A 23,855-nucleotide genomic window follows, 5' to 3' on the forward strand; every position below is an offset into this window, starting at 1 on the left:
AAATAAAAATATACAAGCCGAAATTGATGAACACTGAACCTATTTGAAAGTTGAAACTAAATGAATTAAATAGCTATTCAGATTAAATTAAAGGTAATGGAAAAGGCGTTGCAACATTATCAAATAATTAATATTCATTATGATGTGCATTTATTCGGGTGATTTTATTACTTTAATTGGATAGAAGACATCTTTTTGCTCATGGGCAAAACTGTCATTCATCTTTTGAGGGGAAAATTCGTAATTCAAGTTTTGACTTAGGGCTTCCCACTTATAAAATAAGTATGATGAAATTGATATTTGAAGAATTGGTGAACTTGCAGGAATTTTCTACTTTTTTCTACTGAAGATGGCTCAAAATGGCATTGACAATGTGTTAGATCACCTAAGAAGGATAAATAGTGTAGGTGATGTGAATAGAGCCAAAATTGATCAAATTGAGACACTTAAAGTGGAGCTAAATTTTTTGAGAACCTTTCTCAAATACCATTATGTTTTTTGGCCTATTTCCTTTGTCAAAATCACAAAGAAGTCCAAATTGATTGTGGAAATGCTTTAATCAGTTTTTGGTGGAACTCCAGATGAATGTAGAACTAACATTACTGTGGGAATATTAGTATCACAGTTGCGGCAATTCATTGAAGGTAATACTAGTTCAAGGTTGAATTATGAGCTGGGTGATCTCAATCTATCAGAATATATGGATTACCTTGATAAAAATCTAAATGATGCACCGAGGTATCTAGTCAAGTGTGACGCTTTTTTGATTAAAAAAAACAAGATCCTTCAGAAGACAGATACATATTTAAAGCAACTGATCTTGATTCAAAAGAAAATGAGGTTTCTAAGATACTTATATGACACAAAGATAAATGGTTACATCAACCTTGAGAAGTTGAAAAGTTTGCAGATCCGAATTAAGTTTATGGCTGAAAATGTGGGACACTTCTGTCTTTCTCTTTGGGTTAATGAGGATGAAGATGATACATTGAATATCGAGAGTAAGCCTCCTTATCTACTATTCCTGGTTGTGCTAGTGGAGCTTGAAATGAAGAAGATTTTTCTTGGTGAACTAAAGGCTTCAAAGTATGCAAAATCAAAAACTTTCAGGGAAAACAAATTACCAAAACGACTTTCACATCATCTCCACAGTCTGTTGCTGTATCTTAGACATGCAAAGCTTAAGAACTTTGTCTCTGCTCGAAACATTGATGTGGCAATAGAGTTCTTGTTGGTTTTTCTGGGTGATGTGCCAAATCATGTTATTAATTGCAAGGGGTTGAATGAAGTCTTAGCAAAGATTGGACTTCTTGTGGGCGACATTCTATGTTTAATTCAAATGCTTCCTGTGGAATCTACAATCAAAGAAGATGCTAGCAAGATTGATCTTGGCATGATACAAATATCTGAGAAAATTGAAGATCTAAAGGCACAAGTGGAGGAGAGGTACAAATCCATAAAATACAGTCCATCTAGTGAGTTCCCCACAGTTGGCGGATTGAGCTTTCTTGATTATCTTCTAAGGAAATTGAATGAGATGTTGAAATTTGAATCAAGTTTAGATTTCATAATGAAACCCCATATTGGTATTTTAGAAAAAGAGCTTTCATCTCTAACATTTGTTTTCAGAGATGTCACAAAGGTGCAGTATAAACATGGCGAAATTCTCAAAGATCTTTGGAGGCGTACTATCAATTTAGCATACGAAGCTGAATTTTCTATCGACTCTATTCTTGTTCAATATAATGTTCTTTGGCATTTGTTTTGCTCACCTCCTGCAATCATAAGAGAAATCAAGCTTATTTGTATGGAGGTGACAGAGATGAGGCTTAAGAACATTCCTCTTAAGCCCTTCTCTGTAGTAGCATCATCTAAGCATCTGCCAACTCAACATAGCAATCATATGAACGATGAGGAAATGGTGGGTTTTGAGAATGAAGCAAAAGAACTAATTGACTATCTGACTGGAGGGACAAGAGAGCTAGATGTCATCCCAATTGTAGGCATGGGGGGACAAGGGAAAACGACTATTACTAGAAACTTGTACAATAATGACATCATTGTTTCTCACTTTGATATTCAAGCATGGTGCATCATTTCCCAAACATATTACCCGAGAGAGCTATGACAAGAGATCTTTAGTCAAGTTACATGTTCCACGGACGAGGGAGATAAGGATGACATCCTTGCTGACAAGTTGAGGAAAAGCTTAATGGGAAAGAGATATCTCATTTGTCTTGGATGATATGTGGGATTGTATGGTATGGGATGACTTAAGGCTTTGTTTTCCAGATTTTGGAAATAAAAGCAGAATAGTAGTAACAACTCGTCTTGAAGAAGTGGCAAAGCAAGTCAAGTACCATACTAATCCTTATTCTCTTCCATTCCTTACAACAGATGAGAGTTGCAAATTGTTGCAGAAAAAAGTGTTTCAAAAGGAAGATTTCCCACCTGAACTACAAGATGTGAGTCAAGCAGTTGCAGAAAAATGCAAAGGACTGCCTCTAGTGGTTGTCTTGGTAGCTGGAATAATAAAAAAAAAGGAAAATGGAAGAAGTTTGGTGGAATGAGGTGAAAGAAGCTTTATTTCACTATCTTGATTGTGAATCTGAAGAATATAGTCGGGTGACTATGCATTTGTGTTTTGATAACTTACCTGATTGTTTAAAGCCTTGCCTTCTTTATATGGGAATGTTTCTGGAGGACGCAGGAATTCCTGTGTCTAAATTGATAAGTCTATGGATTGCAGAAGGATTCGTGCAAATTGAATCTGGGAGATTAATGGAAGAGGCAGCTGAAGGTTACTTGATGGATCTCATTAGCAGTAACGTAGTAATGGTTTTAAAGAGAGAATTTAATGGAAAAGTCAAATATTGTCAAGTTCATGATGTAGTGCTTCACTTTTGCTTGGAGAAGAATAATCTGAATTTATTTCTAAATCATACCATTCTATCCTTTCGAGGTCTAAATCATGTAGGTCTATTTCATATCATTCTTGGGTTTAATATATCTTCTGATTTGTTATCATTAAATATTTTTCCCATATTATTCTTCTTAATTCAATTATTTTTATATCTTTAAGTATATATAAGATTAAAAGTTTCGTAGTTTTTTATCATTTCATTCATGCATGTATGTAGTCATGTTCTTATATGCAGATTTTTATTTTCAATTATTTCTTCCTATCATATTCATAATTTGATTAAATTCATATTAGATTACTATGAACTAGATTATTTGTTTATCATGTTCTCCTGTCACTACTAGCATCGTACTTTAGCGGATACTTCCTTCTTATCAGCGCCTCAACTTTGTTTACTCCCCTAAACGGCTTTCCTCGCCTACCGGTTTCAACATTAGGATGACATAGTATAGAAGGGGCATTATAGCCAGCTTCAAACTTTTGAATGGAAGGAAAGTCGAATGAGCTTCAGTTTCAGTAAAGATCTTTCCGAGTTTGCATCTCTGACACAGAAGCCTTTCCACCAACACTAGAAGTCACTGATAACGACAAATCGAGCAGAATCTTATTGTTGGAACCCCTTCCGTCAGGTTAGTGAAGTGAGACTTCTTAAGGTCTTGGACTTGAGTTCTTGTGCTGTGAAAGCTTTGTCGTCAGTTACATTGAAAACACTAATTCACCTGAAATACCTCACAGTTTCCACAAAAGAATTCGATTTTCATCCAGAAACACATCTGTCTCATCTAGAAACTTTAATTGTGGAGGATTTATCCATGTTTATGGTGGTACCAGCGAGTTTTTGGAAAATGGAAAAACTAAGGCATGTTGAGATTGGTGAAGCTGAATTAGATTTGAAATGGGAAAACAATATGGAGGGGATGTTTGAAGAATCCTCTAAATTGAAAATTTTGAGGATATTAAAACGAGTTGTAATTCATGAAGGTGATAGGGTGGATGTGTTTTCACGGTGGTGTTCTAATCTTCAAGAACTCGACATCAATTTTTTTGGATAAAGATTCTGCAGAGATTTGTCTCAAATTGGAGAGTCTTAGCCAACTTTAAATAATTCGCCTTTCCTTAGTCATGAGGACTCATATAGGAAGCGTGATTCCCTTCATTGCGAGACTACCAAGCTTGGAGTATCTCCAATTAAGGGGTATGCTTCAGTATCTGACGAAACTTGGTCAATTAGAAAAGTGGTGCCTCGGAGATATCACATTCCATAAACTTAAGTTCTTGAAACTGATGTTCTTAGATATCTCAAGGTGGGATGCCTCGGCGGAATCCTTTCCCCTTCTTGAAACACTTGTTATAAAATGGTGTGACAATCTCAAGGAGATCCCCCACAGCTTTGTAGATATTCCAACACTGAAATAAATTAAGTTGATTTGGTGCGACAACGAATCCCTGGAAGCTTCAGCTATGAGAATTAAGAAAGAAGTTGAAGATACTGAAGGATGCGACCGTATTGACCTCATTATCAAAGTAAGTAGAAACAAACTCTTTTGTGCTGTTTTTGAGTATCTATATGCATCTAGTTTGATAACAATACAGCGTCAGCGGTGAAATCAAAGGCAGATGTGAATCAATCATGTGCCAGTAACCATTGGGAATTACAGACAGAATATGTGTGTGCAGCCTTAACCTTCATATGCAGTAGCAAAATCTCAATATTGTCTGATGAGTTAGCATCTGCAGGGCGAGTGTTGACTGCTTCAGATTTCAATATTTTATGTGTTCAAAAGGTTGTCATTTGGTTTCAAGGATATATATTGTTACTATATGGACATCTGCGACCTGAACCAGTTTCATACTCTGAACTTCATAGTCTATTGCTGAACCATGAGTTCATTCATGGCTCATCTATGTCCTCCCTAGCTATCCCTTACTTCAGGCGATACACCTGAGGCTAATATTGCTCAGCGTTAATAATGATGGAAAAGTTATTGGTTTCAATTCTGCAAATGGTACTAATGATCAAGCTGCGACTTGTTTTCAATGCTACAATCCTTCCGCGCTTATCTCACTCATCAGGCACCCACTTCGTTGACTCAAATCTGGTCCCCCGAAACCGGTGCAAGTCATCATATTGCACCTAAGTTATCAAGCTTTGCTCATGTTGAGGAATACAAAGGGCAAGATTAATTTTGAGGTGTGCTTACAATTAAATCATCACTAATATACAAAACTATAACATAAAATATCTAAATTTACTCCGAAATCAGAAACAATACATAACAGTTAACAGACAAATGTTATGTCTTTATTCTCCTTTTTATCCATTGTATTACTAAGGGGTCGTTTGGTAGAGTGTATAAGAATAATGCTAAATAGAGTGTATTTGTAACACCTCGGTAGAGAGAGCTAAATTTAGAAAGAACTAAATTGGAAAGAGCTAGATCAAGATTTGTTCAAGTTATTATTAAATTGTGAGTTTTGGGTCAACTTCAAATGACCATAACTTTCAGCACATGATGAGTTAGGTGGCCCATGAGATATCAAATCGAAGGTCGTTGAGTCCTCTTTTTAACGCCGCTAAGTTTGCTAAATTCCGAGTTCGGATTAAGGATATATGCCCGTTTGAGTCCAGGCTGTCTAGTTAAGGAAATTCATCCGTTTTAAGGAGGGGTATTTTTTGTCTTTTCCACCCCACTAGGCCTACACATTTTGTTTACCCAATTAGGGGTCAAATCTGATTAAAATCAGTTTTCACTCAAGTCTAAAGCATTCAAGAAACTAGGGCAAAGTTCAAGAGGGGAAAAAGAGAGAAAGTTTCAAGCGTTCATCAAGTTTTGAGGATTTTCGCCAAAGAACTTAGTTCTTTCGAGGTATGTAAGTTTTCATAGTGTTGGGTTTGTTTGCCCTCACGCCAATCATGTAAGCTTTTACCCATGAATTCATTCTTGAAGTTGATTATTGAGTTCTTGCGAATTTCTTGAGTTTAATTGATAATTGATGTCTTTGAAATCCTTGAGGTGAGGTTTTGCGAAATAGTTGATGTCACGCCCCAAGCCTACACACTCTGGGCGCGACTGACACTCGAGAACCATTGCTGGCCCAAGCGAACCCTTGGCATGGCTCAACTCTTAGCAGAAGACTTATTCATCAATAAATGAACTCAAAAGAAGCTTTAACTCATAAGTCTCAAATACTTAAACACAGAATATTTAGAAATAAACATTCAACTGGCCAAAGAGGCAACTCAAGTCTTAACATAACCAACTGCAAATGAAAAGACTCACGAACTACTGTCTATCTATCTATGAAGCCTCTACTAACTGAGATGGACGTCGGGACAAGACCCACGACATCCTAATAACAAAACTGAAATGGGTTTATTTAGTCATTCGATCTACAATCATCCAAATCGAATCATGCTGTCTGCGAGACTCCATACAAGCCACTTAGCATATCATAACATAAGCAATAGAATAATAAGAGTAAAAACACATTTCAAGTCCAAGTTTAAAATTTTCATAAAAGATAAAAGAGGATATCTAGACTTTAAGGCTCAACATAGCCATCTATTACAATAGTTCAAATGAAAAGAGACACAACCCATACAACATAGTCCGAAAAGCAAATACTAGAAATGAAACTACGAGTGAAACATCCATCCTCAAATCATCAGGACTCACCACAAGCTAGGAGAATAGTTGAATCCAAGCTTTAGCCCAATAATGACCACCTTAAGAACCAGACCCTACACTTGGGAAAAGTATAGGAAAAGTAGGTGTTAGTACAAAGATGAACTAAGTATGATAGCCATGCATAAAACCTTGAAAACATGCTAAAAAGGACATTTTAGTTGCAAACATGCACTTTACCAAGTTTAAAGATCATCATGAAGAAAGTGTGAAAGAGCATAAGTCATAAGTATAGTCAACATATAGATCATCATAACATAATGGAAACATACCATAAGTACCCTCAAAGCATACTTGTGCAATTCATGAATAAGACCCCATAAATCCCACCCATTCTAAGTAAAACTTCTTGAGTAACCATAGTTCATAATTCATATTCTTGTTCATAATGTTGTTGTGGGAAAAAAGCCTTAACCGACATAAACCATGTGAGCTAAACATGGAATCAAGTGACTCCCACACCGAAAAGGGTTGTTCTACTTGCCTTAGGTAGAACCATAATCTTAGCTTAGGTGTATCCACTAGCTAATAACCTATGAGGGCACATAGTTTATGGGATAAGGGGATTGCTACTAGAAACCCAATCCTACTATCGTGAGGGTTTCCATCCCAAGAGATTGCTTCTAGAAACCTGGCCTCTACTAACGTGAGGGCTCCCATCTCATATAAATATCCATTCGGTGGTAAGCATTAACTACCACAGATTACATATTAAGTCTTGACTTAATTCATAATCATGGAAGGAATGTCTTGACACTCAATCCAACATAATTCATAAGATAACTCCTAGATTCAAGTAGGTGAGAAAGCCTTTGAACCTTAGAATCATCATATTGTGAGAAAACTATTCACATCATATCATATTCATACATAGGTATGTAAATGAGAATAACCTTTGAATAACACACAACAAGATCAATATCATAATCACTTTACTCTCAAAGTGTTCATAAAGCATATACAGAAATCTCATAATCATACTTAATTCTCATACCTTTCCCTTCAAGGATCATAGATCATATTCAATCAACACATCTAGAATTCACTACATTAGACATGGATATAATCATAATTCAAGTATTCAATTACTACATGCATAATTCTATAATATTCTACTTGCATTAATCAATACCCATACTTTGAGATCCAATTTGGGAAAATAGGGGAATTTCATGGATTCTTGGGGAATTCAACATAAAACCATATAAAATCATCAATTTATCCATAATAAAACATAATTCAATCATTAAAAACGTATTTGAAAGGAATCCATGAGATTGAAGTTAAACCCTAACTTTTGGGATTTTTAGCTTTGAAATTTGGGGTTTTGAAGGGGCTCCATGGATGAATTATATCCATGGATGAAGATCTACCATACCTTAGAAATAAAGTCCAAAGAATTTAAGTAGAAAAACTTGCTCCTTGAACCCTAGCCCCAACTTCCTTCTTCTTCTTTTTCCTTGAAGTTCTAGAGAGAGAATTTTTGGTAAAGAGTTGGTTTTGTTTTGGGATTTAGAAATAATGAGAAAGATGACTTAATTTAGGGGTCTAAAATACTTATATAGTTAGTCTAATTTAGAGTAAGACGATGTCCCTTAGTATTAATTAAAACCGGAAAACCCTAAAGTGCCCATAACTAATTCCCCAAAACAGGTTGCAGGTCACCACCCGTGACCCCACGACCACGGTCCGTGGGTGGACCCATGTTGCGTGCTGGTCATCCGTGGGTGGGTGTGTGTGGCCTGTTTCTGGGACACTGACCCACGACCCCTCACCCACGGGGAGTGGTTTGAACCACGAGGTGTGAGTTGCCTCCGTTGGTCACTGCCCAAGCAGTTAGGGGTCATCCTCAAGGACCCATGGTTGGTCCTTAGGGGGGGGTCGTACCTTATCGTTCTAACACAAAAACATTTATTTAAAGGTACAGGGAGTTACATTCAAGACTCTAACCCTAACGTCAAGCTCTAGTTTAGCCTACTAGTGTCCGGGGTGTTACAATATCACCCCCTTGGGAACATTCTTCCTCGAATGATGATCTAGACACCTTACGGAATTAAAGACTCAAGACTAGCAGCCCATCATGCATGCAACATCAAAATAATGCACAATTCAAAGGAGAAACTTTAACTCCAACTCAAACATAATTCAATGCATCACAAGGAAATAGGAATTACATCTATCAACCCATTATGCATGCAAACTAAACATTTCTCATATTTATAGGAGGAACTACCTTCTCCAAACTAAAAACATGCTCAACACAAGTTCATGGAGCCTTTATGCCATATAATTTCAAAAAGCATATCTAAAGCATGTTCAACAATTCATCTCATGAAGCATCGAGGCAACTAATACTCAATGCACAAGAATATGAGGAAATCAATCATAAAAACTCATTTTCTTACTAAACATGAATTTCTCAAAAACATGCATAACATAAGGAAATCATGAAAAATTCAAATAACACATATGACTCCCAAAACAAGGAAAACTCAAGAGGAACTACTTACCTCAAGCTAGGGTAGGAGTAGAAGGAAAAATATGAGGTTAGCGGGACTTCATATCGGCCTCGGCCTGATAAGTAGCACCCTCAACTAGATGGTTCCTCCACAAAACCTTCACGGAAGCTATTTCCTTATTTCTCCACCTTTTAACTTGCCGGTCTAGGATCTCTACCGGAACTTCCTCATATGAAATACTCTCATCAACCCCAACCCTTCTAAGGGGATAATGGATGCCGGATCTCCAATACACTTCTTGAGCATAGAAACATGAAACACCGGATGCACCAGAGCCAACTCATTTGGTAAATCTAACTCATAGGCAACTTTCCCAAGACATTTCAAAATTTAGTATGGGCACACATACCGAGGACTAAGTTTTCCCTTCTTGCCAAACCTCATCACACCTTTCATAGGTGAGATTTTTAGATAGACCCAATCATTAACCTCAAATTTTAGATCCCTTCTTGTAACATCGGCATAAGATTTTTGCCGACTTTGGGCCATCCTCAACCTCTCTCTAATGAGTCGGACCTTATTAATAGCTTCATAAATCAATTCGGGACCAATAGGAGCAATTTCACCTACCTCAAACCAACCAACGAGAGACATACATCTCCTACCATACAAAGCTTCAAAGGAGGCCATACCAATACTTGAGTGATAACTATTATTGTAGGCAAACTCTATTAATGGCAAGTGGTCATCCCAATTGCCCTTGAAGTCAATAACACATGACCTTAACATATCTTCCAATGTTTGGATGGTACGCTCCGCTTGCCCATCGGTTTGGGGATGAAAAGTTGTGCTAAGCTTAACCTTAGTGTCAAGACCTTTTTGGAATGACTTCCAAAAGTGTGAAGTAAATTGAGTACGCTGATCGGAAATAATGGATAAGGGAACCCTATGAAACTTCACTATCTCTCTTATATACAACTTAGCATAGTCTTTCGCTGAAAAAGTAACCTTGACGGGAATGAAGTGGGCTGATTTTGTCATCCGATCTATAATGACCCAAATAGAATCATGTTGCTTTCGGGTGCGAGGCAAACCCACAATAAAATCCATATTCATATCCTCCCACTTCCAAGTGGGAATACTTATATCTTGGGAAAATCCTCTCGTACTTTGATGCTCAACCTTAACTTGTTGACAATTAGGACATTTTGCTACAAATCCCGCAATATCTTTCTTCATCCCGTTCGACCAATAGACTTCCCGAAGATCATGGTATATCTTGGTGGCTCCCGGGTGGATAGAATACCGAGAACTATGAGCTTCCTCTAAAATTTGTTCCCTTAGACTATCAACATCTGGACACATAATCGACCTTGGAAACGAAGAACACCATCTCCCCCTTGGAGAAATTCTCAACAACTTTCTTAAGTACCGCCTCTTTTATTTCTACCAAAATAGGATCAAGGTCTTGCTTTGTCTTCACATCCATCACAAAGGACTATTCAGACCCATTATGAACCATGACACCGCCCTTGGTGGAATCCACTAGTTGAACACCTAACCGGGCCAACCTATGAATATCACGAACCAACTCTTTCTTACCATCATCTACATGAGCCACACTACCCATAGACAACCGACTAAGAGCATCCGCTACCATATTGGCCTTGCCGGGGTGATAAAGAACACTCATGTCATAATCCTTCAATAATGCTAACCACTTTCTTTGGCGAAGATTCAAGTCCTTTTGACTAAACACATATTGTAAGCTCTTGTGATAGGTAAACACATCAACATGCACCCCATAAAGATAATGCCTCCATATTTTAAAGGAAAACACAACCGCCGCTAACTCAAGGTCATGGGTAGGATAATTCTTCTCATGGACTTTAAGTTGCCTTGAAGCATAGGCAATCACCTTACCATTTTGCATAAGCACATATCCCAACCTAACTCTAAAGGCATCACAATACACCACAAAACCATCTGTACCTTACGGTAAGGTCAACACCGGAGTGAAAGCAAGTATATCTTTCAACTCTTCTCATAAGCTTCCGACCACACAAACTTAGCTTTCTTTTGAGTCAAAGCCGTCAAAGGAGAAGCAATGGAAGAAAAACCCTCAACAAATCTCCTATAATAACCGGCCAAACCCAAGAAACGTCTAATGTCTATCGGTGATAGAGGTCTAGGCCAACTCTTGACCGCATCCGTCTTCTTAGGATCTATCTCAATACCCTTGCTTGACACAATATGGCCAAGGAATGCTATGGACCTTAACCACAATTCACACTTGGTAAACTTTGCGATAAGTTGGTGGTCTTTAAGAACTTGTAACACAATTCTCAAATGGTCAACATATTCATTCTCACTTCTTGAATAGATCAAATTATCACCGATAAACGCTATGACAAACATGTCTAGATATTGTCGGAATACTCTATTCATTAAGTCCATGAATGCCTCCGGAGTGTTAGTCAAACCAAAGGACATTACTAGAAACTCATATTGACCATATCTTGTTCGGAAAGTCATCTTTGGAATGCCAATCCCTCTCACCCTCAACTGGTGATAACCCGAACGAAGATAAATCTTAGATAAATAATTAGCCCCTTGAAGTTGGTCAAACAAGTCATCAATTCTTGAAAGGGGATACTTGTTATTAATGGTCATTTTGTTCAACTGGCGATAATCGATACACATTCTAAGAGATCCATCCTTCTTTCTAAGAAACAACACTGGAACACCCTATGGAGAGATACTCGGTTGAATAAAACCCTTGTCTAATAGATCCTTCAACTGTTCTTTCAACTCATTTAACTCGGCCGGAGCCATTCTATAAGGAGGAATGGAGATAGGTTGCGTATCCGGAAAAAGGTCAATACCAAATACTATTTCCCGCTCGGGAGTAATACCGAGCAAATCATCGGGGAAAACTTCTGAGAACTCATTTACCACGGGAACCAACTCAACAAAAGGGGTTTCAGAATCTACATCCCTCACCCTTACAAAATGGTAAAACCAACCTTTCCAGATCATCTTCCTAGCTTTAAGGTAGGACACAAATTGACCTCTAGGCATAGAATTTCCTCCTTTCCACTCTAAGATAGGCTCATTCGTAAATTGGAATCTAACCACCCGAGTTCTACAATCAATAGAGGCATGACATGCATGCAACCAATCCATTCCCAAGATAACATCAAAGTCTAACATGTCAAGCTCTACCAAATCAACAAGAGTATCTCTATGGGATAAGGAAATGGGACATCTTCTATAAACCCTCTTAGCCACCACAGAATCACCAATGGGGGTAGAGACAGAAAAAGGTTCTAATAACTCTTCTGGAGAAACATCAAACCTCCTTGCCATGAAGAGAGTCACGAAAGATAAAGTAGCACCGGGATCCAACAAGGCATACACATCAATAAGAAAGACTTTTAACATACCGGTCACTACATCCAGGGAGCTCTCTTGGTCACCTTGGGTTTGTAGAGCATATAAGCGGTTTCTCTCGGGAGCATCGGAGTTTGAACCATTAGGAGGAGCTTGCTTGCCCTCTCTTCCTTTAGCCATAAGCATAGGACAATCTCTCATTTTGTGACCACTCTTCCCATAACCATAACAACCATCTGTGCCAACTAGGCACTTACCCCATGCTTTCTTCCACACTTTGAAGAAATAGATCTAGCAACATAAGAACCACTACCATTACCTCCTTGAGGGTTACAGTTAGAAACCCTATCTTTGTTAACCCTTGGAGCACAGGAGAAGCCTTGGTTGGAAGAACTTTGTTTGAACCTTGGTCAACCTTGTCCATCGGACTTAGCATTGGAGAAGTTCCCATCACCGGTTCTAGCTCTTTTCACCTTTTATTACTTTTTGAGCTTTGACTCCTCAATTTTTGGGCGTGCACCATAAGACATAAGATATTCATATCACCAATAAGCATTGCCATACGACATTCTTTTTCTACCAAGTCGGACACTCCTATAACAAACTTATTCATCTTAGCCCTTGAGTCTGCCACTATAGTTGGAGCATACTTGGATAGTTGGGTGAACTTAAGAGCATACTCCTTCACACTCATACTACCTTATCGAAGGTTAATGAACTCTTGAATCTTAGCTTCCCTCAAATCTAGGGGAAAGAATCTATAAAGGAATGCCGATTTAAACAATTCCCATTCTACCGGGCCAGCTCCTACGGGTATCTCTCCCTTCTAATGATCATACCACACTTGAGCAAAACCTTTCAATTAGTAAGTGGCTAACTCCGCTTTCTCTACCGAAGTCACCCCCATATAGCAAGTATTTTGTAAACCTCATCCACAAATTCTTGAGGGTCCTCTTCCAATTTGGAGCCATGAAATTTCGGGGGGTTCATTCTTGCAAAATATCTCACCCTTGAAGCCGCCGAATTCACATTAGGATTCACCAGAGCTACAACCTCTCTATTGACTTGAGCCGTCATGGCTTGAGCCAACAATTGGATAGTAGACCTAAACTCCGCATGGGTCACATTCTCAACCAAATGATCAATCGGAGCTTGATGATCTTGAGGAGGAGATCCTTGATTCACATTGTCATCCTCCATCCTTCTAGCACTAACCCTTCCTGCATTCATATCCTGAAGACACAAAAGAAGGATTACGAGAGGGACTTTATAGAGTTAAACTCTATGGCACGACTTAAGAGTAATGAAAAAAGTGTAGTTTCCTAATCATTTTGTTGCCTCTCATCCATAAATGTGGCGCGCTTCACACTTATGAACAAGACTCTACTAGACGTGGATTATGAGACATGACATGATCCTAGAATCATTCTAAACATGGTGCTTTGATACTAAGTTTGTCACGACCCAGGGGTACCCCCTAGAAGTAACATGGCGTATAAAACCCCGAAAGACTCCATACAAATCACTTAGCATATCATAACATAAGAAATAGAATAATAAGAGTAAAAACACATTTCAAGTCCAAGTCTAAAATTTTCACAAAAGACAAAAGCAGAAGTCTAGACTCTAAGTCTCAACATAGCCATCTATTACAATAGTTCAAATGGAAAGGGACACAACCCATATAACATAGTCCGAAAAGGAAATACTAGAAATGAAACTACAAGTGAAACATCCATCCTCGAATCATGACATCATAAGCTAGGAGAAAAGTAGACTCCAAGCTTTAGCCCAATGATGATCGCCTTAAGAACAGGACCGTACACTTGGGAAAAGTATAGGAAAAGTAGGCGTTAGTATAAAGATGCACTATGTATGATAGTTATGCATAAAACCTTGAAAACATGCAAAAAACGACATTTTAGTTGAAAATATGCACTTTACCAAGTTTAAAGATCATCATGAATAAAGTGGAAAAGTGCATAACTCATAAGCATAGTCAACATATAGATCATCATAACATAATGGAAACATACCATAGGTACCCTCAAAGCATACTTTTGCAATGCATGAATAAGATTCCCTAAATCCCACCCATGCTAAGTAAAGATTCTTCAGTAAGCATAGTTCATAATTCATATTCTTGTTCATAATGTTGTTGTGGGAAATAAGCCTTAACCGACATAGACCATGTGAGAAAAATATGGAATCCAGTGACTCCCACACCGAAAAGGGTTGTTCTACTTGCCTAAGGTAGAACCATACTCTTAGCTTAGGTTGATCCACTAGCTAATAACCTATGAGGGCACATATTTTATGGGATAAGGGGATTTCTACTAGGAATCCAGCCTCTACTATCGTGAGGTCTTCCATCCCAAGAGATTGCTTCTAGAAACTCGGCCTCTACTAAGATGAGGACTCCCACTCATATCAATATCGACTCGGTGCTAAGCATTAATTCCCATGGAGTACATATTAAGTCTTGACTTAATTCATAATCATGGAAGGAATGTCTTGACACTCAATCCAACATAATTCATAAGAGAACTCCTAGATTCAAATAGGTGAGAAAGCCTTTCAACCTTAGAAACATCATATTGAGAGAAAACCATTCACATCATATCATATTCATACATAGTTGTGTAAATGAGAATAACCTTTGAACAACACACAACAAGATCATAATCACAATCACTTTACTCTCAAAGTGTTCTTAAAACATATACATAAAACTCATAATAATACTTAATTCGCATACCTTTGCCTACAAGAATCATAGATCATATTCAATCAACACATATAGAATTCACTACATTAGACATGGATATAATCATAATTCAAGTAGTTAAATTACTACATGCATAATTCTATAATATTCTACTTGTATCAATCAATACTACTAGCACGTATCTAAAATACTTATATAGTTTGTCTAATTTAGAGTAAAACGACTTCACTTAGTATTAATTAAAATTGGCAAACCCCAAAGTTCCCCTAACTAATTCCCTAAAACAGGTTGCAAGTCATCACCCACGACCACGGTCCGTGGGTGGACCCACATGACGTGCTAGTCATCCGTGGGTTGGTGTGTGTGGCCTGTTTCTACGACACTGACCCAAGACCCCTCACCCACGAGGCGTAATCTGGCCTACGAGGCATGGGTTGCCTCTGTTGGTCACTGCCCAGGCAGTTTCTAAGGGTCCTCCTCAAGGACCCATGGTTGGTCCTTGGAGGGGGGGGGGGGTCGTACCTTGACGTCCTAATATGAAAACATTTATTTTAACATACGGGGATTTACATTCAAGACTCTAACCCTAACGTCAAGCTCTAGTTTATCCTAGTAGTTTTCGGGGTGTTACAACTCAGCATCAACAACATGCATCACCTCAAACACTTTCTACAACTCTTCCACAAAGTTTTTCGGATCCTTAGTGACACAAAAAAACCAGTGAATTTTGGTGGATTCATCCTTAAGAACTCACGGATTCTGGATATATCAGCCACATCCTGTCGAACCCCTATCTATTGCCCAGCTTGGTTGGTAACCACTTGACTCAATATTTTTCCTAGCAGGACGACCTAAAAAAACACTTCATGGAGGCATGATATGAAAAATACATACAAGTACGAATTAGAAAGAAACTTTTATAGAGATGAACTCTATCGCACAAAAAGAGTATGAAAGAAGTGAGATAGTTCCTAAATATCGCAGCCTCTTAATTATAGATGTGGCGCGCTTCACACCGATATCTAATACTCTACAGACATGGCTTCATAGACACCCTAGGACTCTTGAACTCTGTGCTCTGATACCAACTTTGTCACTGCCCGAGCTTACACCCTGGGCGCGACTGGCACTCAAGAACCATTGCTGGCCCCAAGTGAACCCTTGACCTGGCTCAACTCTTAGCGGAAGACTTACTCATCAATAAATGAACTCAAAATAAGATTTAACTCAAAATTATCAAATACTTAACCTCAGAATATTTAGAAATAAACATTCAACTGGCCAAAGAGGCAACTCAAGTCTTAACATAAACAACTGAAAAATGAAAAGACTCATGAACTACTATCTATCTATCTATGAAGCCTCTACTAACTGAGATGGACGTCAGAACAAGACCCACAACATCCTAATAAAAAAACTGAAATGATAAAACATAAATGAGGGATCCTCCGGAAGCAAGGAGGCTTACCAAACAATTATGTAACTCGACTGGATGAACGATGTGCTTGTTAATGATCCTGGTTACCTGCATTTGCATCATGAAAGATACAGGCCAAATGGCGTCAGTACATGGAATGTACGAGCATGCAATGGGGGAATAAGGAATGTATGAACATCCTTAACTAAGTGGATCTACTAGTCTATGCTTAGAAAGCAATAAGGAATCATCTAAAATGTATGACCCTTTCTACCCACGTTGGCTACAGGGTTTATGGGGGTTGTGAGTTGTTAGAACTCTCCCCCATATCGGTGCTCAATACTAATCCTAAAATATAACTTAGCTCATATGTTTTAAAAAGCATTTCCTCTTCCTCAACTTTGAGATTATTACTCAAAAGGTTTTTCTTAAAAGAGATAGTACTTAAAACTCCTGATGAACTCTTTTGGAAATCGGTGTTTCCTCTCATCTTAAATGTAAAAATATTTACTCTTGGGAATACTTAGTTCCCATATATCATTTTAAAGAAAATGAAACTCAACTTTACACTTCCTCAACCAATGTACTCAACTCTTAAAACAAGTTTAAAATATTTTAACAGACTTCTCAAAAAGACTCGAAGGAACTCTCAAGACTTTACTCTTAGCTCTACCTTGAATTTGAATTATGGATTCAAGGTTTATGATTCAGGTTATGAATGATCTATCGATGTTTAGATGTATTTTAGAGTAGTTAGAATCAATAGGAAGTAAAGGTATACTTTAAAAGGACTTAGACGAAGCAAACAGCAGAAAAAGGGTGGGGGCAGGCGACCTTGGCGCACTGTTGGCGCAGGGTGCCAACCCCTAAACATCAGAGAGCTCAAAATGGTGCACTACTGGCACGCCTCCCTAGACCCTCTGGCACATCTGGGGCGCGCCGCGCCACCCCTCCCTTAGAGCTATCCGACCAATATTTCTTCTCTTTTTCTTACCCTAATTTGTCTAGAATTGATTTCTTTTCTCTAATTCTCCTTAGATTCAATTACCCAATACAAGTACATGAGAATCTACTAAAAAAAATTGTTAAACTCAATACAATTACCTCAAGAACTCATCAAACCCATCCTAATCCAAGAACGAAAGCAATACTTCAAGAACATAACTCAAGAACTTAAATCTTTCAATTTTTATGGACGAATTCAAATATGTAAATCATGATTGGCGTGTGGCTGAACGAACCCAACACTATGAAAACTTACATACCTCGATTTGCGAAAACATTGTTTGTTCTTCCTTTTCTCCTTTTTTCCTCTTCTTGAACTCTCTTCTAAAACCTTAAGCATATTTGGGATTATGCAAACTAGCCCAAATAAGATTTGACCCCAAAAATATTACTAAATTCGTTTAAAGCTGATGTGGTAAGGCAAAGACCAAAATACCCCTCATTAATTCGGGTAACTTTCCTTAACTGGACAGGCTAACTTCAAACAGACATATCTTTCTCATACGAGCTCGAAACATAGAAAACTCAGTGGCATTTGAAAGAGGATTACAACCCCTTTCATTTGATATCTTATGGGCCACCTAAATTATCTTGCACTGAAAGTTATGGTTGTTAGAACTTGATACAAAACTCACAACTTAAGCATAACTTGAAAAATTTCACATTTAGCTATTTCCAATTTAGTGCTTTCTATATTTAGCTCTTTCTAAGGTGGGATGTTATAGTTGAGTCTCTTGACTGAGTTTTGTGTTGTTTTAATTGAAAACATTCAGGGTTTGTGAAATTTCATGAAAGTAGACCATAGAATTGAAGTGGGTATCAGTTGGATCGAGTTTTGGGGAGGAATAAAAGATCAGACAAAAATTTGCGCCCAGGTCTTCATCGTGGAGGTGCTTTATAAATTCAGTGCTTAGATAATTACCCCTCTCCGCATCGCGGAGAGGATACAGAGTCCTCTGTCTCAAAATATATTTCGCGACCAAAAATAATAATACCTCTCCGCGTCGCGCCAGTGTTTTCCAATATGTGTCTTCGTTCTTTTCTTTTTATCAACCTAGAAAACCTTCATCAAATCATTGAGAGATCCTATATATCCTAATAATAATTCTTGAATTCACATTTAAAATTCAAGTAAAGATTAAGAGTAGAGTTTGTGAAAATCTTTGAGTCATTTTTGAGAAGTCTTCTACAATTATTTATAACTTGTTTTAAGACTTTAGTAAATGAGTATGAGGATGAGGAGAATTGAGTTCATTTATTTCAAAATGATTATGAGGGGACTTAGTATTCCAAAATATGTAACACTTTTACATTTAAACTGAAAAGAAACCTTGATATCTAAATGAGTTCATGAGGAGTTTTGAGCATTATCTCTTTTAAGAGAACCTTTGAATAATTATCTCAAATTGAGGAGGAGATATGTTTTTAAGCATATGAGCATGATTTTATATATATATATATATTATTGGGAGTATTATTGAGCACCGATATGGGGATGGGTTCAGACAACTCAAAATCCTCATAAACTATATATGCCAAGATGGGTAAAAGATCATACTTTTTAGATAATTCCTTATTGATTTTATGCATAACTTAGTGGATCCACTTAGTTGAGGATGTCATGTACTCTGTCAAGGTATAGGACAGTTCTGGCAGTGTGGGCGAGACGTTGTATAATCAGGTTGTTCATACTGATGGTTGTCGGTTAGAGAATTTCCCAAATAAGAGTAAAGAGTTTATTTATGTATTTTCATATACATTGAGTTATTATCCACTAATTTAAAAGCTTTATATGTATTGCTTCTTATTATCATTGCTTTCATAGTGAGTTTAGTTCAGTATTTCTAAGTTGAGTATTCTTGAGTGAGTTGAGTATCCTTGAGTTGAGTATCCTTGAGTCGAGTTGAGTTGAGTGAGTTGAGATGAGGTAAGTATGTTTCCCTTCTAATAGTTCAAACTTATGTTTCTATTTGAGAGTTCCCCTTACATGCTCATACATTCAATGTACTAACGTCATTTGGCATTCATCATTTCATGATGCCGATACATGTATTCAGGATCATCAACCGACACTTCGTTGATCCAGTCGCATTCGAGCTAGCTTTGGTGAGCCTTATTTTTTTCGGAGGGCTTTAAATTTATATTTCAGTTTTTGCTACGATATCATGGGTAATTTCCCGCCTTTTATCATAGTATGTTAGAGGCTTCATAGACAGTAATAGTTGAGAAGTCTTTTTCTCATTTGCCTTGTTGATGTTTTAAAGACTGTGAGTTGAATACTTACGTTCACTTGTACATTGAGTTGAACTATTTTATTTATGATATCCTTATGAATTGAAGTGTGCGACATTTATAATTAGGAGGCTATAACATTTAGAAAACATTTCCCTTCCTTCTTACTCTTTTCGTGCGATAGAGTTCATCTCTATTAAAGTTTCTTTCTAATTCTTGCTTGCGCGTATCTTTCAAATCATGCCTCCACAAAGAGCTGTTCGAGGTCATCCTGCAAGGAGAGATGTTGATCCATAAGATCAAGGGGTACCCAATGCACCAGAAGTGCAACCCCAAGGAGAGGTCACCAATGCTGAGCTCCGGGATGCTATCTAGATGTTGAGCCAAGTTTTGGCCAACCAAGCTGGTCAACAGAGAGGGGTTCGACAGGATGTGGTGGATACATCCAGAATCCGTGAGTTCTTGAGGACGAATGCTCCCAACTTCACCGGTACAAGTGTCACTGAGAATCTGGAAAACTTTGGGGAAGAGTTGCAGAAAGTGTTTGAGGTGATGCATGTTGCAGATGTTGAGCGTGTGGACTTAGTTGCATACAAACTAAAGGGTGTTTCTTGAATTTGGTTCGACCAATGAAAGAAGAATAGGGTTTAGGGGGCACCAATTGTGAGTTAGGCTATGTCTAAAAGTGCCTTCATGGGTCGTTTCTTTCCCCTTGAGCTAAGAGAGGCAAAGGTAAGAGAATTTCCACTCTTAAACAGGAGTCCATGAGTGTGCATGAGTACAACCTCAAATTCAGTCAATTATCCTGTTATGCTCTAGAGATGGTTGCTGATATGATGAGCATGATGAGTCTATTTGTGTCTCGACTGTCCCACTTATCAAGCAAAAAGGGTAAGACTGCTATGTTGATAAGGAAAATGGACATAACAAGACTTATAATCCATGTGTAGCACGTTGAGGAAGAAAAATTGAGAGTTAGGGAAGAATTTCATAACAGGAAGGCTAAGACAACATGTAATAAGTCCAGGCAGCAGAAGAGTAATGTGAACCGGTCGTCTTTTCAACAAAATCCAACTGGACCTACTCCATCATCTGCTAGTTCACCTGTACCAAAGAACAAAGGTTAGTTCAAGAATTTGAATTCACAGAATTTCAGAGCTCGACTTGCTCAGTCTCAAGGTAGTGTGGCACATGGGGCCAACTGGACTCTGACATGTGCTAAGTGTGGTAGTAGCCACCCAGGAGCGTTTCATGATGGCTCCACTGGTTGTTTCAAGTGTGGATAGACAACTCACTTCATGAAAGAGTGCCCTAAGAACAGGCAAGGAAATGGTAATGGGGGCACAAGAACCCAATCTTTTTTAGCGGCTCCGGCAAATAGAGCTGCACCTAGAGGAGCTACTTCAGGGACAGGGGGAGTAACAAACCGTCTGTATGCTATCACATGTCGCAAAGAGCAAGAGAATTCATATGATGTTGTCATTGGTATTATCAAAATATGTACTTTTGATGTATATGCATTGTTTGATCCAGGTGCGAGTCTATCTTTTGTGACTCCGTACATTTCTATGAGGTTCGATATTCTTCCTGAAAGACTTCTTGAGCCCTTTAGTGTTTCCACACCTATTGGTGAGTCTATTCTAGCCAAGGGATTTTATCGTGATTGTACCATATCTATCAATCACAAGGCCGAGTTAGACATGGTGGACTTTGATGTTATTCTTGGTATGGACTGGCTTCATGTTTGTAATGCCTCAGTTGATTGTAGAACTCGAGTAGTTAAGTTATAGTTTCCTAATGAGCCTGTTATAGAGTGGAGGAGTAGTTCAACAATTCCTAAGGGTCGTTTCATTTCATAACTTAAGGCAATAAAATTAGTCTCTAAGGGGTGAATCTATCACTTAGTCTGAGTTAATGACTCTAGTATTGAGACATCACTTATTCAGTCAGTTCTAGTTGTGAGTCAGTTTCCAGAGGTCTTTCCGGATGATCTTCCCGGAGTCCCTCCTGAGGGAGAAATAGACTTATATATTCTTCCTGATACTCGAATTATCTCTATTCCACCATATAGAATGGCTCCAGCTAAGTTGAACGAGTTAAAAGAGCAGTTGAAAGATCTTCTTGATAAGGGTTTCATTTGACCAAGTGTTTTGCCCTGGGGCGCTCCGGTCTTATTTGTGAGTAAGAAATATGGTTGTCTTAGGATGTGTATTGACTACCGCCAATTGAACAAGGTTACCATAAAGAATGAGTATCCTCTTTCAAGAATTGATGATCTGTTTGATCAACTTCAGGGTGCCACTTGTTTTTCTAAGAGAGACCTTAGATCTGGCTATCATTAGTTGAGGGTAAGAGAAAGTGGTATTCCAAAGACAGTTGACGGTAAGAGAGAGTGGTATTCCAAAGACAACATTCAGGACCCGTTATGATCATTATGAGTTCTTGGTTATGTCTTTTGGCTTGACTAATGTTCCTGCAGCATTCACAGACCTTATGTACAGAGTGTTTAAGCCATATCTAGACATGTTTGTGATTGTATTCATTCATGATATTCTAATTTATTCGAGGAATGAGGAAAATCATGCTAGTCATCTTAGAGTAGTTCTTCAAACTCTAAAGGATAAGGAGTTATATGCCAAATTTTCCAAGTGTGAGTTTTGGCCTAAGTCCGTGGAATTCTTAGAACACATTGTTTCCGGTGAACGGATTTGAGTTGAAACTCAAACTATTGAAGCAGTGCAGAACTGGCCCAGACCCACATCTCCAACTGATATTAGGAGTTTCTTAGGATTGGATGGTTACTATAAGAGGTTTGTCGATGGGTTTTCATCAAGTTCATCCCCGTTAACAAAGCTGACTCAGAAGACAACAAAGTTTCAATTATTTGAAGCTTGTGAGAAAAGCTTTCAAGAATTGAAAACCCAGTTAAATACTGCCCCAGTGTTGACCCTACCGGAGGGTACACAAGGCTTTATGGTTTATTGTAACGCATCCAGAGTTGGACTTGGTTGTGTACTGATGCAGAATGAAGGGTTATTGCCCATGCCTCCAGAAAACTTAAGATTCATGAGAAGTATTACCCAACTCATTATCTAGAGTTAGCTGTTGTAGTATTCTCTTTGAAAATATAGTGTCACTATCTTTATGGTGTTCATGTAGATGTGTTCACCAATCAAAAGAGTCTTCAGTATGTTTTTAGTCAGAAAGAGCTTAATCTCAAATATAGGAGGTGGTTAGAGTTACTCAAGGATTAAGACATGAGTATCTTTTATCACCCAGGTAAAACTAATGTTGTTGCTGATGCTTTGAGCATGTTATCTATGGGTAGTACTTCCCATGTTGAGGAAGTCAAGAAAGAATTAGCCAAAGATGTGCATAAACTTGCACGATTGGGAGTTCGGTTGTTGGATTCCAATGAGGGTGGAGTGGTAGTGATGAATGTAGTTGAATCATCACTAGTGTATGAAGTGAAGGAGAAACAAGACCAAGACTCGGTTTTGCTTCAATTGAAGGCAAATGTTAATAAGCAGAAAGCAATGTCTTTTGAACAAGGGGAAGATGGTGTGTTGAGGTATCAAGGTAAATTGTGTGTGCCAAAGGTGGATGAACTCCAAGAGAGGATCATGGAAGAAACTCATAGCTCCAGATACTATATCCATCCTGGTTCCACAAAGTTGTACCGTGACTTGAGAGAAGTCTATTGGTGGAGTAGTATGAAGAGGTGTATTGCAGAGTTTGTTGCTAAGTGTCTGAATTGCCAACAAGTCAAAGTAGAGAACCAAAGACCCAAAGGTATGGCTCAGAATATAGATTTTCCGGAATGGAAGTTGGAGATGATCAATATGAATTTCATTACTAGATTGTCGCGATCTCGCAGGCACAATGATTCTATTTCGGTGATTGTAGATCGGATGACTAAATAAGCCCATTTCTTGCTGGTAAAGACTACCTATTTAGAAAAAGAATATGCTAGATTATATATTCAAGAGATAGTCAGACTTCATGGAGTTCT

At 38.1% G+C, this 23,855-nt stretch overlaps 1 pseudogene; it reads left to right on the forward strand.

Moving 5' to 3' along the window:
- The first annotated feature begins 349 nt into the window (after positions 1–349).
- On the forward strand, positions 350–4,869 carry LOC102587511 (putative late blight resistance protein homolog R1B-16; annotated as a pseudogene).
- Positions 4,870–23,855: the final 18,986 nt, after the last annotated feature.

This window comes from Solanum tuberosum, unplaced genomic scaffold (genome assembly GCF_000226075.1).
Source record: "Solanum tuberosum cultivar DM 1-3 516 R44 unplaced genomic scaffold, SolTub_3.0 scf00161, whole genome shotgun sequence".
In the NCBI taxonomy this organism is placed as follows: domain Eukaryota; kingdom Viridiplantae; phylum Streptophyta; class Magnoliopsida; order Solanales; family Solanaceae; genus Solanum; species Solanum tuberosum.